The following is a 15,423-nucleotide window of genomic DNA, read 5'->3' as shown; positions in this document are numbered from 1 at the left end:
GTGGTTATTTCATGCAGCCCAGTTCCCCTGGAGAGACCCTGAGTGTTTTTGTTGTGAGGAACGTGACCCAGTGGGAGTATAATATTGCCAAATATCCTGTGCACAGGACAGCCATGACAAAGGATCACCTGGCCCAAAATGTTGATAGGATCATGATTGAGAAAACTTACTGTAAGGAGGGCATGAGATAGCGACTTTGTATTCCCCTCTCATTTTACAGATGAACAACTGGAGATTCAGAAAGAATGTTGCCTTGCCCAAGGACACACAGCAAGAGGGGGATGGCGGGGACCAGAACACCATTCTCCAGACTTATTCTATATTCTCAGGAATGTTGCTGCTGCTTCTTTCTTCTTCCTCCTCCTTTTCTTCCTCTTCCTCCTCCTCCTCCTCCTCCTCCTCCTCCTCTCGTCCTCCTCCTCCTCCTCTCGTCCTCCTCCTCCTCCTCTCCTCCTCCTCCTCTCCTCCTCCTCCTCCTCTCCTCCTCTTCCTTCTCCTCCTCTCCTTCTCCTCCTCCTCCTCCTTCTTCTTTTTTTTTTTGTTCTCGGGATTGAACTCAGGGACACTTGACCACTGAGCCACATCCCCAGCCTTATTTTTTATTTTATTTAGAGACGGTCTTACTGAGTTGCTTAGCGCCTCACTTTTGCTGAGGCTGGCTTTGAACTCGTGATCTTCCTGCCTCAGACTCCTGAGGTGCTGGGATTACAGGCATGGGCCACCGCAACTGGCTGGAATGTTGCTTCTTGAGGCTATAAGAGGAACTAAATAGGTGCGATCATAAAAGATGCAAAGCACTGGTGGTAGGAAAGGGGAAAGTTGGCTGAAGATGAGGCAGAGGTGTAAGCCCACCTAGGCTCATTTGACAAAGAGCTAACACCATGCCAGGAAGTTTGCACCTTTAGCAGTCTGTCCTGGTGCTCTGGCCTCTGTGGGAACTGGAGAGACCTTCAAAAATCTCTGAAGGTCATCACAGAGTATGCATGAGGGTTTAAAGTGAATACTCCCTTCTTTTGTTTGTGTTAAGATGCAACCCTGTCTTGGGCTCTGAAAACAATGGTGTACGTGACAGAGATGGAGGAAAGGGGAGGTAAACAGGGGTGAGTTTAGTCTTCATAAACACATGGAAGCCGGCCAGCGCTATGAGGCACGCATGATTGCCCTCTGCCAAACAGCCAGCATTAGTGATCAGTTCTGGGAGTTGAGTGGATGAAGAATAAAAATGAGCTGTTGGCTCTGGGGAGGTATGGGCAGCTCTTTAGAAAGATTAAAGTTACCTTGTGTCTTTCTGTATCCTAATTACCTTCCTGCTAGCTGCTGTCTGTGAATAATATGAATCTGCAGTAGCTGTACAAAGCAAATGGACCATTACATGGTTTGACAGAAGTCGTGAGAAGGGGGCTGAGTGAGCTGGAGCAAGAGTAGTCCTTACATAAGACCTGTTTCCCCAGTACCTTTGCTGGTACCCTTCTCTGCCCTTGGTACATCATCCATTGTCTGCCTACCCACTCCCCTCACCCAACATCAAAATCCTTCTGCTCTTTCATACTAGATACCACTTCCTCATGAAGTCTGCCTCAATTTCCACCTGAAAGAAACATTTGTCCCCTGAATTCTCAGGGCTTGTCTCTTCGTCTGCCTGTTTCTGGTAAACCTTATAGTTTTCTCTGTATGTATCCCTTTCAAATTCACATGTTGAAATCCTAACCCTCCATGTAATGATATTTGGATATGGTGCATTTGAGGATTGATAAGATCCTGAGGATGGAGCCCTCACAAATGGGATTAGTGTTCTTCTAAAGAGTCCAGAAAGCTGGTTCTCTTTGCTTTTAACTATGAAGATCTAATTAGAAGATATTTGTCTGAACACCTGGTAGAAGGACATCACCAGACACTGGCTCTGCTGGCACTTTGATTTTGAACTTTCCAGCCTCCAGAACTTTGAGAAAAAATTCCTATTGTTTTTAAGCCACCCAGTCTATGGTATTTTGCTATAGCAGCCCTAGGTGTCTAAAGATATGTGGTTGTTCAAACTCACAGGCGATTCTCCTTACTTTGTGATTATCTAAAAGAACACACATACAAAGACATTTTTGTGGGAATCTAGGAGGAGGGGGTGGTACCTCCAAAGCCTACAGTTCCCTCCTTGTCTCAGGGAACTTGTGTGCTAAATCCCTGCATAACCAGACTTCTGAGGGCTAACTGATTTGTTTTTCTCCCTGCCCTTTCCCAGCAGGCCCCGGATTGGCTGACTCCTTTCTCCTCTGTAATGGAGATCAGGGTCCCTCTCCTGCGTCTGTTTACCCCATGCCTCTGGAAGCCAGCCTTGAAGAGTGATCCTCAGGGATCACTCTTGTTCCTGCTCACATCTCAAGCAGCCCATCAAAGCATCCCCTCCAAACAGAAACAGGGTTCTGGATGCACAAAGAGGACACCTGGTGGTAGATTTCTCCCTGGTTGCCCCATTCCCTGGACCCTTGCTTTCCCTCCCTCTACTAATCTGAAGCAGGGTGGTAGCTTACTCATCTTCACATTTCTGCTTCTACTCCTGACCCTGCTCTTGACTTACACAGGTGCTCAGAATCTGTTTGATTGGATGAATGCATGAGACATTTTTTTTTTTTTTGATAAAGTCTCTGCCAAGATAGGCTGAGGACCTCAATTCCTAACTGAAAGGAGCAGACTTTGGCCACTCTCCTTGTTATTTCTGTCATGTCTTTGTGATGGCTTCCTAAGGAAGCTTGCTTATCTAGACTCGCAGGGGGAAGAACAGGAGAGTGATGGGTAGGATTCTTTCCTGAAGGATTCCTCAGGCCAGGAGCTGAAGGACATGTGGTAGCAGGACGGATTCTGTGATCAGTAGAGTAGAAAAATGGAGAAACAAGAGCGTCTCTATGTAAAATTTTCAAACTTTAAGAGAAGAGGACCCCCCCACCTTTCTTTTAGTGTGAAGCCTCAGGCAGTGGAAACGGTGAAAAGAAATACTCCAGCTGAGCTTCGCTTTAGCAGAATCTAAAAACTGGTGAACCTTTATAAAAAATATAGGTTTGGTTTCAGCAGTGGAATTGAACAAGAATATAGGATTCTCATCAAATATATTGCCTGCCTATGTCCAAAATTGAAGGGAGTCTTTCTAAAGTTATACGATGCTTCAGTGTCATTCCAAAGTATTTTCTTAGTCCTTGACATTTAATCATTCACAACTGCTTTTTACTGCCTCATTTATATTGCCACTCTGATCATAATATTATCATGCAATTAAATGGCATAATATCTTATAAAACTCGCTATCTACCATGTAGGTCCTAGGTAGTGGTTAGAACAGTTGAGTTGGCAATCAATGGGACATTAAAGTATTTTATGAGAATTAAGGAAGACAAGATATGTTGAATTTCAATGGCAGGCAGCTAAATCTTCTAACTCCTTGGTGAAGCTTGTATTCTCATGAAGTCTCTGGTTCTAAAGTCAGTCTTCAGAAGCAAATCTAGTCAATTATATTTGAGGAAACAGAGGGGAAAATAAGGGGTAAGTGAGGCAAATTCAACTAGGTCACCTTGAAATCTTTAAGTGGTCTTTGAATTTGTATAAAGGAGAAAGAATCCTATTAGGCACAAGAGAAGTGGATAAAATATAGGATATAAATTAAAAATGATGCTTTTTGGACTTAAGGTCTGACAAATAGGAACTCAGAAATCACCATTCTAGCCTAACAATAAGTGAAAAGCTAAGCAAACTCAAAAATCAACAGCTCTTCTAAGATCCATCAGAGAAACAAGGTCACAGGGAAACCACTGCCTCTTAAATTGGAGAGACAGGTGGATACAGAGAGCCACAATTTACTGCAGCAGAAGCCCACAAGCAGAAACTTCCATGGGACCCAGTGGTGGGGGAGGAAATCCCAAACCGTTATTGACAAATTGCTAGTGACTCAGTGTGAACAACTCTGAGTTGAAAACTCCAGGAGGACCTAGTCATGGGTGCTGCTGTACTTTTGAGAGTATTCCTTCCAAGAGCTCCATAAATTTATCATGGTGAATATCAGAGAAAAGAGTCCCCTGTGCTTCCAGCAGGGGAAGGGGAAAAGGAATAATTTTGAAATATACCAGAGTATTCTGTTATTTTTTAATAAGGTCTATTGTCGAGAGGAACTATTTTACCAGAGTCTAATTTTCTGGGGTTTTATCAGAGCTTAGTCTTCCTGGGGATAAGGAAATACCCAACTCTACCAGGTTCTAGCCTTCTGGGTGGGAAAAGGGAAATAATACCATTCCTTCTATCCTTCCACCTAGGGGGAGCGAAATACCCATCTAGCCCATTCTAGTCATCCTGTCCTACCCAAGCAGGGAGTAAAAAAACCTGAGAAGCACTGGTGAAGTTTTGAGACTTTATCCTAGGATCACAGAGTACCTCCCCTCTCCCCAGACCTTAATTTATGACTGAAGGTCAATTTACCACAGTTCCTTTCTCCTAATACATCACGTCCACATTTGAACAAAAAAATTACCTAGCATGCCAAAAAGCAAATCAGACAGTTTGAAAAGACTAAAAAAGCACTAGATTAAGAAAGAGTCTGATATGGCAGAAATGTTAAATAAAATAAAACATTATGTTTAATATGCTATAGGCTTTAATGAAAAAATCAGACAAGATGATAATACAGATGGATACTGTGAACAAAGAGAGGGGAATTCTAAGACATAATAAAAAGAAGTGTCAGAGATTAAAAATACTGTGAATAAAATGAATTATTTTAATGGGCTCATTAGTAGATTGGACATGGCTGAGAAAAGCCTCTTTGAGATTGATGATATGTCAATACAAGTCTCCAAAGCTGAAAAAGAAAGAGAAAAAAGACTGAAAAAAGGCTCCCCTAGAACAGACTATCCAAGAACTTTGGATACAGTACAAAATGTGTAACATTCATAGATGTCAGCTTTTTTGCTACTGTGACTAAAGGACCCAACCAGCACAATTATAAAGGAGGAAGAGTTTGAGGGCTCACAATTTCAGAGGTCTTTGTTCAGAGAAAGCTGGCTCCAATCTGCAGGGCTCTGCTGAACATCATGGCGGGAGAGGATGGTGGAGGGAAGCAGCTCTCATTACAGTGATCAAGATGCAGAGACTCCACTCTCCAGAAACAAATATGTATTCAAAGCTATGCCCCAATTCCCACCTTCTCCAGCCACACCCTACCACTTCAGTTACCACTTAGTTAATCCCTGTCAGAGGATTAATTCCCTGATTGAGTTAAGACTCTCACAACCCAATCATTTTTCCTCTGAACTGTCTTGCATTGTCTCACATGTGAACTTTTGGGGGACACCTTACATCCAAACCATAACAAGAGATTATGAATACCATGAAAGAACATCGGCAATATTTGAAGCAATAATGACTGACAATTTTCCCCAAATCAATGTCAGATGCCGAACTACAGATCCAGAAAGCTCATGATAAATAGCAGAAAAAATGAAGCTAGATATATAATTTTCAAAATATAGAAAATCAAACATAAAGAAAAAAGCCTGAAAGAAAGACAGAGATAAAAAAAATTCTTACTTACACAAGTATAAAGATAAAAATTGCATTGGACTTCTCCTCAGAAACCATGCAAGCAAAAAAAACTAGTGAAATATTTAAAATGTTGAGACAAAGAAACTACAAATCTAGAATTCTGTACCTTGTGAAGTTATCCTTCAAAAGTGAAAAGGAAATGAGGACTTTCTCAGACAAATAAAAATTTGTTGCCTATAGATCTGTCTTGCAAGAAATGTTAAAAGAAATTCTTCAGAGAGAAGAAAAATGATATAGATAAACATAAAGAAAGGAAGAGCATCAGAAAATGAATAAGTGAAGAAAAAAACCATTTATTTTGCATACTCTTAATTGATCTTACAGGCAACAATTTGCTCAACATAATAATAGCAACAGTGCTGTGGATTATGTAAGCATATGTGTGTTGTGTGTGTGTATATATATATATATATGCTTATGTTTCCTTATGCATAAATGAATGAACAGCAATAAAATAGGGACAGATGGGAAGAATCAGAAATATTTTGTTAAGATACTTGCTCTACATATGAAGTGATGTAGTATGATCTGAAAGCGGATATGGAATAGTTATAAACTTATATAAACTTATATTTTTAAGCAACTGCTTAAAAAGTAAAAACAGAAGTACATTGTATGTAATAGTGAGAAACTGAAAACTTTCCCATTAAGATCAGGAGCAAGGGTGCCCTCTGTCACCATTGCTTTTCAGCATTATACTGAAAGTTTTAGTTAATACAATGAGATGAGAAAATAAAATTTAAAAAGATACAATCGGTAAGGAAGAAAAATGATTTTTTTGATGATGTGATCATCTCTATAAAAAAATCTAAACAATCAACAAAGACTTCTCAGAACTAATAAACAATTATATCAAGGCTGCATGATGCAAACAATATACAAAAGTCAACGGTATTCCTATATACCACAAATGGACAAGTGGGATTTGAAACTAAAAACAACTATTACTTACATATGCAACTCCCCCAAAAAACTACCACTTACATATGCAGCCCTCAAAATGGAAATACTTAGGTAAAAAAAATCTAAGAAAATATGTATAAGATCTATATAAGGAAAATTTCAAAACTCTGATGAAAGATATCAAAGAACTAAATAAATGGAGAGATAAACCATGTTCATGGATAGAAAGACTCAACAGCATCAAGATGTCAGTTCTTCACAATTTATCTGTAGATTGAATGTAATCCCAATCCAAATGTCAGCACACTGTTTTGTATATATTAATGAACTGATTGTAAAGTTTATATGGAAAGGCAGAAGACTCAGAAGAGCCAACTCAATATTGAATGAGAGAAAACCAGAGCACTGACACTCCACAACTTCAAGACTTTTTGTAAAGCTGTGGTAATCATTAGTATGGTTTAGTGAAAGAACAAACAAGTAGATCAAGGGAGTAGAACAGAGAAAGCAGAAACTGACCCACACAATTATAGTCAACTGATCTTTGATAAAGGAGAAAAATCAATCCAGTATTATGTTTTCAATGCTGGAACATCCATACACACACAAAAAAGGAATCTGGATGTAGAACTTATACTCTTCACAAAAATTAACTAAAAAATGGGTCTCAGACCTAAATGTAAAACACAAAATAGAAAAACTTCTGGAAAATAACAGGAGACAATCTAGTTGGGTATGAAAATAATTTTTTTTTTTTTTTTTAGATTCTGGAGATTGAACTCAGGGGCACTCAACCACTGAGCCACATCCCTAGCCCTATTTTGTATTTTATTTAGAGAAGAGTCTTGCTGAGTTACTTAGTGCCTCACCATTGCTGAGACTGGCTTTGAACTTTCAATCCTCCTGCCTCAGCCTCCTGAGCCACTGGGATTATGGCCACCACGCCTGGCAACAAAGACTTTTTAGATACAACATCAAAGGCACGATCTATGAAAGTAATAATTGATAGCTGGTCTTCAATGAAACATCTGCTATGTGAAAGACAATGTCAAGCAGATGAAAAGATAAACCACTGACTTGGATAAGATATTTTCAAAGACATATCTGACCAAAGACAAAATATGTGAAGGATCCTTGAAATTCGATAATAGGAAAGTGAACAATCCAGATAAAAAATGGACAAAAGACCTGAGCAGACACCTCACAAGAGAATATATACAGATGACAAATAAACACACGAAAAGATACACAACATCATATGTTAATACTGAATTGCTGTAAAATATACCCACTTAGGAAGACAATTTGACAGCTTCTTACAAACTAAACATATTCTTACCATGAGCCAGAATTCCTTGGTATTTACCCAAAGGAGTTGAAAACCTATGTCCAAATAAAACCTTGCACATGGATGTTTATAGTAGCTTTATTCAAAATTGCCAAAATTTGGAAGTAGCCAAGGTGTTCTTCAGTGGGTGAATAAATAAACTTTGGTACATGGAATATTATTCAGTGCTAAAAGAATAAGCTATGAAAGACATCGAGGAAACTTAAATGCCTATTAGTAAGTAAAACTCAAAAGGCTTCTTTTGAAAAAGAATAGAGAGTATTCGTGTTAGACTTGCTGTATGCTCCCACTTAAATATATTCTGGAAAATGAAAAATTACAGAGTCAGTGAAAAGATTAGTGGTTGCCAGGAATTGGGGGAGGGAGAGACAAATAGGTAGAGCACAGTGGATTTTTAGGGCAGTGAAACTATTCAGTATGATACAATGGGGGGTGTCCATTATACATTGGTATAAACTCACAGAATGTATACCAAGAGCGAGCCTGAAGTAAACTCGGACTTTGATGACTTTGTATCAATTCAGGTTCATTGATTAAGACAAAACATGGTGTGGGATTAGGACTGCAGTGTGGGAGTGTCAGTAGTGGCAGAGATTGTACATGGGTATAGACAGGGATTATATGGGAACTCTCTGTACTTTCAATTTTGTTGTGAACATAAAACTGCTTTGAAAGGTAAGGTTTATTAGTTTAAAAAGAAAGATGCTTTAGATGAATATTTATTAATACTAAAAGTTATTTGTAATATTTTACTTGAAAAAAATGATAAACCATTTACTATTATGAATTTATATTTATTATGTATATGTTTATATCAGAACACTATGAAGCAGATAATAACACCTTTATATGTATACTCATTTAATCCTTTTAATAAAACTATAATGTAGGTTTGTAATCACCAATATAATCCACTTTTTATTAAAATGCATAGAAATGGGTCTTGAAGAGTATGAAACAATTCTTGGAATTATTGAAATAATTCCTTAAAGGATCTGAAAGGATTATGTTTGACCAGTCTTTCTTTTCTTTTATTCTTCTTTTATGATTTCTCCATAGTGAATATATGCCGCAGTCTGGCTGGGCACACAATCACGAGCCACCACACAGCTTGTAGATTCAAACAGCAACTCTTTATTCCCGAACTCACACCAGCCGTCTACAATCACGTTCTGGGGAAATCCACGTTCTCTGCCCAAATCCACGTTCTCTGCCCAAATCCACCTCCACTGGGCTTCTATCTCCAAAATATATTGTCTGAATCCCGTGAGAACTCAAGGGGAACTCAGGCAGCAGGATACGCCCTATTCCCAGCAGGAATAATCTTAAACCTTAAACCTGGAACCTAAACTGGGAACGCCCTAAACACGATTATCTTAAAACCGGGAACACCCTAATCTGCCTTGGTCCTTGAGCAAGGTCACTTACATTCAATGTCACTGCAACATGTCAGCAACATGGGGTACGCTGGCAAGGAAATTGTCATACCTACTTGGCTAATGGCTCCCAGCAAATATATATTGATATTTCTTAAGAATAAGTATTTTTTTGCTTATTTTATTTATGTTAGATTTTTCAATAGTTAGCTTGAATTGCACATAACTGTGTAGAATGAAAAATGAATATTCCTCTACAATGGTCCCCAGTCTCTTTACTTCGTGTAAAGGGAGCCAATGGAAATGGTTTCCTGTGTATCTTCTCAGAGATTGTCTCTATTTATATGTATAGGAGTTCTGCTTTCTTCCTCCCTCAAGTGGCAGCATCCCATATACAGTTCTTCACTTTGTCTTTTTATTTAGTTGCACATCTTAAAGTCTGTTCTAAATCCATACATATAAAATAGCCTTGTTGGTTTTAATGGCTGCAAAATATGTTTTTGTGTGAATGCACCATGACTTATTTAACGCCTCCCCAATAATGAGTATTTAGGATGCTTTCCAGTCTTTTGCTATTGTATACATTGATGTTACAATAAATATCCATCCACACACTTCTTTCTGAACATATACCAGAATATCAGGGTATAAATTTCTTGAAACCAAAGCTGTAGGTCAGAAGGAAAAATGCATTAATTTGGGGTTTTTTTTGGGGGGGGTATTTTCCAAATCACCCTCAAAGATTTTGTGCCAGTTGATACTTCCAGCAAAATGGTTGAGCACTTCTGTCCATAATGTGTAACTATGAATGGTAGACACGTATCTAAGTATCCCTTTCTCCTCATTCAACAGGGTGCTGTCAAATATTATTTTAAGTAAGAGTGAAAAACAATAGAGGACATTTGTGTTAGACTTGGTCAGGCATTTATGTTGGAGTTACCAGAAGGCATTGAGATTGGAGTGAAAATAGGTTTGGAAACGATTGTTTTTGAAGAAAATTGAGAAATCCCCTTATGCATTACTGAAGGGCTTTGCAGAAGATGTAATTTATCTTCTTGTTTATCTCTTTCCCTTTCTCCTCCTCCTCCTTCTCCTCCTCCATCCTCCTTCTTCTTCTCAGTGGTGGGGATTGGGCCCAGGGCCTTGGGCTTGCTAGGCAAGTACTCTGCCACTGAACTACAACTCCAGCCCTGCAGAGATGCAACTTAAATGAGTTGCAATAGCTTGTTGTGAATTTCAGAGAAAGTTATACACTAAGGTTTGACAATTGTGTGTCTTCTAGTGAGGATTCATGTATTTTACCAAATGTTGTGGTTTGGATATGAGATGTCTCCCCAAAGTGCCTGTATTAATGCAGGAATATTCAGGGCTGACATGACTAGATTGTAAGAATTGTGACCTAATCAGTCCATCCTAATTTGAGTGGACTAAGTGGGTGGCAACCATAGGCAGGTGGGGAGTGGCTGGAGAAGCAGGTCACTGGGGGCATGCCATTAAGGTTTATATTTTATCCCTGAATCTCTTCTCTCTTTCTCTTTCTCTTCCTGGCACCATGAACTGAGCAGCTTTCTTTCCTTGTCATGCCCTTGTGCCATGGTGCTCTGCTTTGCCTCAGGCCCACAGCAATGGAGTTGGTTGATCGTGGACCCAACCTCTGAGACCCTGAGCTCAAAATAAATTTTTCCTCCTCTAAGTTATTCTGGTCAGGTGTTTTGGTCACGGCCATGAAAACCTAACTAACTCACCAACTCTCCCTAGAATCTTCCCTTGATGAAAATAAGTCAGTGAGACCCAAACTTTCACTGCTAAAAAGCAGTGAAAAGGATTGAATATCAAATGTTTTTGATCTTTGCAATGGATTTGGGGTCCTTGCAAGGAGTTGGCCTGCATGATAGGAAGAAATGCTCCAAAGCCACCAAGCTTGGAAGTTAGGCTCCCAAATAGCATCAGGGTCGATAATTACTTTATAACAGCATTATATCCAGTGCATTGATTTAGAAAAAAACCAAGTCCATGTAATCTGCTTGCACAGAGGGAGAGGGAATTGTATAAGCAGGTGCAACTTGAACTGAATTATTTCATTACTTGTTTATCATGTTTGGCTGCTTCCAGAAGACAAAGATACCTCAGACGATTTTTTTTCCTCTCTTTTCTCTCTCTCCCTTTGTCTCTCTTTTGAAACAGGTAACTTCATTTTGTGAGATGCAATAAGACCCACACAACTTATTTAGACACAGGCCAGCACTGTGATATCTAATTGTTACTTTCTTGGATGTTTATTGGGTTTTGTGAACCCTTAGAGATGGTTCTATCATGTGTTTGATAAACAAGGAAGACTAAGGAGGGAAGATGCAGCCATTCTCTTCTGAAGGAACATGAAATGGGATTTGTGTTCTAGAGATGACAGGAGGAATTGCTGCCAACCTTCCACACTTTCAGGGGGTTTTCTCTCTGCAGGTGTAACTGATTCCTTACAACAATTCCTGAACCCAGAACATGAGAGATCCTGCCTCTTGGGTGAGCACCGCAAATCTGACAAGTAGCCTTTCTCAAACACCTCCAGGGGTCCCCCCTGGGGGAACCAGCCTATTCTTCACATCTGGAATGTGTGACTCCCTCCTCATGTTCCAGGGAGTTGGACTTGGGATGTAGATCTCAGTCAATCATCACATCCTGTTCCTTGGCCACTGGGATTGGTTCAGAAATGAGCACATGACCCAGTGACAACCTGTGAGATGCCAGGTGTTTGCTGGGAATTCTGGTAAAGAGACTCTTGGTCATTTCTAGTGTATTCGAACAGAAAACATTGGATACTTTGGAATTGCTGTAGCCATTGAGGAGAGTCTGCTTGAGAGAAAGCGGGTGGGGGGGAGGGGGAGAGAGAGAGGAATCCGTAACATAGTCAGGACTCTGATCCAGTTGTGCCTAAAGGCAGATCTACTTCTAGTCTCAGTTATCTAAGCCAACAAAGTCCATCTTGGTTTAGATTTTTCTCTCATTTATATCTAAAAGGGGCTGGGTGTGGTGGCGTGGCCTGTAATACCAGGTCAGTCTCACAACTTAGGGAGACCCTGTCTCCAAAATAAAATAAAAAGGTTCAGGATGTAGCTCAGTGGAAATGAATGCTTGCCTAGCATACGTGAGGCCCTAGATTCAAGTCCCAGTACGGGAAAAAGAAAAAAAAGCTGTATCTAAAAGGATACTGAACCTGATTTTACCTTCTGAAAATTAGAAGAGTGTCAGTCCTCTCCTTAGCTGACTCTTAGAAACCTCCTCTTTAGTTCCCTGTAGCCTCCTTGTTCCTGCCTGACTGCATTGACACTATTAAAATTTCCATGCTCTGTTAGGAACAAACTTTCACTCAAGACCTTACAGCTTATTACACTTGGAACGTGTGTGGAGGTTTGGGGAAGAAATTTGATGTTAGAGGATTAAAGGGTAAGGGATAGAGTTGCCAGGCTGCAGGTTCCATGGTGGCAAGGATTGGGCCTGCCTTGCTTTTCCTTATGCTGTGTCCCTAGCAGTAAGTGCAAAACTTGGCTGAGTTCAAGGATGAAAGTTTGCCTGGAGTAAGGGGTCTAAGGATCATTTAATTCAAGTTTCTCATTGTCCAGTTTTGGGGCCAGGTGCAGTGGGAATAGGGTAGTGGCTTCAATGTCTCTCACCCTCTGACCTGAGTCCAGTGCCTCATTCTTGGTCTTGTTATCCTGACCTCCTCCTTTGTGTCGAATGCCACATCAATAACCCATTTCATCTACTCATCCATCATCAAGACACGATACAGAGGACAGACATATTTACGGTGGATTGGGCTATCAGGGCCCAAAGGAATTTTTTCAATGAAGTAACCCATGCTGAGACCAAATGTTCCTTTTGGCTATAATTTTGGCCTAAGTTGGAAGAGTTGGCAGCTCTGATTTGCAATTCTGCTCTTGGATAAGTCACTGACACCCTTGCTGAGGAAACTGAAATGCAGTCATGGTGAATAAACTCCCCTGCCCTGTACACCTTCCTTCTTGGAACAAAGATACTATGTTGGTATAAATGTTTTGGAAACCATAAAGTGCCATGTGGTTGTTATTGTTGATGATATTATTCTTTTTTTATGCTAATAACATGGATAGCAACAACAAAGTCACTTTGCCCTGATGAGCAGAGAAAGAATGTGGGAGAACTGTCTGTCAACATGGGTTCCTAACACAGGATTTTCCGAGCCACAGTTGAGAGTGGCTGCCATTTCTTCCTCCAGGCTATCTCAGTGCTTGAGGGAAGAGTCTGCCCTTAGGTTGCCTCAGCTGGGCAAATTTAGCCTAAGGTGGGTCTTTTTAATTAATTTGTTTATTTTTAGATGCTGTACTTTTTATTTTTTTAAAAAATTATTTAAAAAATTTTTTATTTGTTTAAGGTAGGTCTTAATGCTCTCAGGCTTCTTGCTTCTGACAAAAGAAGGGTAGTTTTAGAAGACGCAGTGTCAGGCAAGTTGCCTGGCATTCATGATGACAAGAAAGAGGGTAGCAGCTATCTTTTTGAAGTAATAGTGTCAGTGCTCTAAAGACTTTGACTTTGGGACTTGGTCTAAGGTAACTGGTTGGATCATGTGACGCATGCAAGGACCCTCACTGTGACTTTTGTGTGCTGGCCTTGGAATGGCCTGGATCTTCTCTCAAGAGATATAAGCGCGTTCTCTCTCTCTCTCTCTCTCTCTCTCTCTCTCTCTCTCTCTCTCTCTCTATCTATACACACACACACACACACACACACACACACACACACACTAGTACCCCTATTTATGAGATAATGGGGGCATGGAGATTAAATTGATTGCCCAAGATGGTACTTGGCTAAAAACAGGTGGAGGCAGAATTTGAACTTATGGATTCTAATTCCAGAGCCCAGGCCCCTAACTACTTGCTTCCTTTCCTTCATATGCACTTAAATTTCTCTGCATCCCTCGCTACTTATGCCTGGTCTAGAGAAGATGTGCAACAAGTTTGTTAAAGTGATAGGTAACATCACACATAAAACAATAAGGGAAATATTGGTAATTCCAATGTCTCTGGTGTACATTCACAAAACATAGGTGTACCATGAAATTCATTTCTCAGACTCTGCTGCAGTTAGGCAAAGCATATGGAATTGCAATGTGAGCCAAAGAGACCCGGATCCCCTGGGCCTCTGCATGTGGGAACTCCCACAAGTCTTCCATATATTCTTTCTCTTTTTTCTTCTGCAGCAGGCTTGGGGGAACTGAGTGGGGCAGGACCACAAAATGCCACAAAATGGAAGGAGTTTGGATACCTGTATCATTGTGTGGAGAAGGGTTGTTCAGAAAAGTGGCCTGACACAAAACTGGACGTTTATCAAAGCAAGAGTACTATTTGTGTGTGCATGTGTGTGTTACGCTATTGAAATATTGAATTTTGTTAGTTACATACTCCAGCTAATGCACTTCTTTACAAAAGTTTTATTTTAGTCTGACATTGTTTGTTTAAGAATCTTTAGCTGGGCTCATTGGCACACCCCTGTAATCCCAGTGGCTCAGGAGGCTGAGGCAGGAGGATCACAAGTTCAAAGCCTGTCTCAGCAACTTAGTGAGGCCCTAAGTAACTTAGCGAGATCCCTGTCTCAAAATAAAAAATAAAAAAGAGCTGAGGATGTGGCTTAGTTGTTAAGCGTCCCTGGGTACAATCCCTGGTACAAAAAATAAGAATCTTTAGCTATGATATTTAGTATAACTTTTTTTCCTCTCTCTCTCTCTCTCTCTCTCTCTCTCTCTCTCTCTCTCTCTCTCTCTCTCTCTCTTTGTGTATGTGTTTGAAAACATGTCACTTTGGATCAGTCAGTCCCAAGCAAAATTTCTCATTTATCTCCATTCTGTTTCCAAGTTCAAATTCCTTAAGTACCTACCTTCTTTTTCCTGCCTGTAGCTTTTAACTCTCCACCAGACATCCAGAATTAAACATTAACCAGCTTATACAATCTCCTTTTCAAACAAACACTTTTCAGCTAACTCCCAAGCTGTCTCCTTGATTTTCTTTCAGTGAAGCTCTTAGCATACAGCTGTATAAAGCCCAAATCTCTGGGCAGCATGGCAGAGAAGTGCACTGGTATTTAAAAGGAAACCTTTCCAGTAATGCCTTTAGATGAACCCCTGAAGTGCAAAGAGTGGCTGATGGTACACCTGCTGCAAACAATGGGCTGTGTCTGGCTGAGGTGGGGATG

The sequence above is a fragment of the Marmota monax genome, unplaced genomic scaffold (genome assembly GCF_021218885.2).
Source record: "Marmota monax isolate L192 unplaced genomic scaffold, Marmota_monax_Labrador192_F-V1.1 WCK01_AAM20220418_F8-fsc00024, whole genome shotgun sequence".
Lineage (NCBI taxonomy): Eukaryota > Metazoa > Chordata > Mammalia > Rodentia > Sciuridae > Marmota > Marmota monax.
This window is presented reverse-complemented; position numbering follows the sequence as displayed.